Source organism: Trichomycterus rosablanca, chromosome 1 (assembly GCF_030014385.1).
Source record: "Trichomycterus rosablanca isolate fTriRos1 chromosome 1, fTriRos1.hap1, whole genome shotgun sequence".
Lineage (NCBI taxonomy): Eukaryota > Metazoa > Chordata > Actinopteri > Siluriformes > Trichomycteridae > Trichomycterus > Trichomycterus rosablanca.
This window is the reverse complement of record NC_085988.1, coordinates 85,580,112-85,582,870: the sequence shown is the minus strand read 5'-3', so window position 1 is coordinate 85,582,870 and position 2,759 is coordinate 85,580,112.

Sequence of the window (2,759 nt, the reverse complement as noted above, 5' to 3'; positions counted from 1 at the left end):
GGGGCTGCATGAGTGCAGCAGGTGTTGGGGAGTTACATTTCATTGAGGGACACATGAACTCCAATATGTACTGTGAAATACTGAAGCAGAGCATGATCCCCTCCCTCCGGAAACTGGGTCGCAGGGCAGTGTTCCAGCATGATAATGACCCCAAACACACCTCTAAGACGACCACTGCTTTATTGAAGAGGCTGAGGGTAAAGGTGATGGACTGGCCAAGCATGTCTCCAGACCTAAACCCAATAGAACATCTTTGGGGCATCCTCAAGCGGAAGGTGGAGGAGCGCAAAGTCTCGAATATCCGCCAGCTCCGTGATGTCGTCATGGAGGAGTGGAAAAGCATTCCAGTGGCAACCTGTGAAGCTCTGGTAAACTCCATGCCCAGGAGAGTTAAGGCAGTTCTGGGAAATAATGATGGCCACACAAAATATTGACACTTCAAGAACTTTCACTAAGGGGTGTACTCACTTTTGTTGCCGGTGGTTTAGACATTAATGGCTGTATATTGAGTTATTTTGAGGGAAGAATAAATTTACACTGTTATATAAGCTGCACACAGACTACTTTTCATTGTGTCAAAGTGTCATTTTGTCAGTGTTGTCCCATGAAAAGATATACTTAAATATCTGCAGAAATGTGAGGGGTGTACTCACTTTTGTGATACACTGTATATATATACACACACACATATATACACACATTAAAACACACACATATATATATATATATATATATATATATATACACACACACATCTCACATATATATACATACACACACATATATACACACATTAAAACACACACATATATATATATATATATATATATATATATACACACACACATCTCACATATATATACATACACACACATATATACACACATTAAAACACACACATATATATATATATATATATATATATATATACACACACACATCTCACATATATATATATACACACACACACATACACATATACACACACAAAAACAAATAGATACACAACACACACATTATACACACAGACATACACAACACATGCACGTCTACACACACATTTACTCATACAAACATACACACATATGCAAACACACACTTTTACACGCACATATATTCACACAAACATCTACACAAACATATGTGTGTGTGTGTGTGTGTGTGTGTGTGTGTTTCAGTAACTATAATGTATTGTATATCTTCACACACACACTCTGTATCAGGATGTTTGCTTGCTGTATGATGTTCTGACCCTCTGATGAATAAACTGATCCGGGTGATAAAAGCCCTAAATTTCGTTTCCTCTCGCCGCTCAGATTTACGGCCACTCTCACTGCCGGCATGCAGGCAGGTTTTCTCATTCTCCACGTTCTCCACTTTGATGTGAGTGCTGGTGGAAGTGGATCACCCCACCCAGGGTCGATGTCTTCTTCAGCTGTGTGTGTGTGTGTGTGTGTGTGTGTGTGTGTGTGTGTGTGTGTGTGTGTGTGTGATTTAGCGCCTGTGTTTGCTTAGGTGTTGTTCCCAGAGGCTCAGGAGACCAAACGCTTTAACACGTTGTGAGAACGATCCGCGTTTGTAACCTTATTAGCTGTCGAGGGTTTATGGGTGCAGGTAATGACCTCCACAGCACAGGAAATGAGCCCAGTGTGTCCAATCTGTACCAGCCTGACGCCCCAGCCGGGGTACTGAGGGGTACTGAGGGGTACTGAGGGTGGGCACATGATGGATCAACACTTACAGTCCTATACAAAAGTTTGTACCCCCCTAATCAAATCATTTACAGGGAAAAGTTTGGGGTGCACAAACTTTTGCTATCTGATTACCCATAAGTCCTTTCTGCACAATCTGGGCTGCTTTCCACTCTGAAGGTTCCTGAACGAGTTCCTCATGGAACCATTTCTACTCATCAGTTCCTTTATCCTGGTCAGGGTCACAGAGGGTCCTGTTCCTTCCAGAATGCACTCTGGGCAAACACTCACTCACTCACTCACTCATAAAGCTTCTGGTACCAAAGAGAACTTCACCCAGAACTTCTGTTAGAACCTCTCTAAGAACTCCTCTTAGAACTTCTGTCAGAACTTTTCCCAGAACCCCTCTTAGATCTTCTCGCAGAACTTCTCTCAGAACTCCTCTTAGAACTTCTGTCAGAACTTCTATCAGAATGCATCCCAAAACCCCTCTTAGATCTTATCCCAGAACTTCTCTCAGAACTTCTCTCAGAACTTCTCCCAGAACTTCTCTCAGAACTCCTCTTAGAATGTCTGTCAGAACTTCTATCAGAACCCCTCTTAGAACGTCTGTCATAACTTCTATCAGAACTTTTCTCCTAGAACTTCTCTCATAACTTCTCTTAGAACTTTTGTCAGAACGCCTTAGAACTTCTCTAAAAAAATAATAATTATAAAATATAAACAATAAATAATTAATATATTACAAATGATAAATAAAAACAAAATTTATAAGTAAATAACAAAAATAATAAACAATTTTATTATATTTTACAAACAATAAATCATATAAATAATAAATAAGTAACATTATAAAATGATATAAAATATAGCTTAATTAATTAATTTATATTTAGTGCAGTGAATTTAGTTCAGTCAAGCTCAACAACATTAAAATCATATTTAATGGACCAATATTAGAAATTCTCTCAGAACTCCTCTCAGAAACGCCCCAAAAGTCAAACCTGAATTCCTAGAAACCATCTTGCTGTGCAACACTGTCAGTCATTTGGTCCTTAAATGACACAT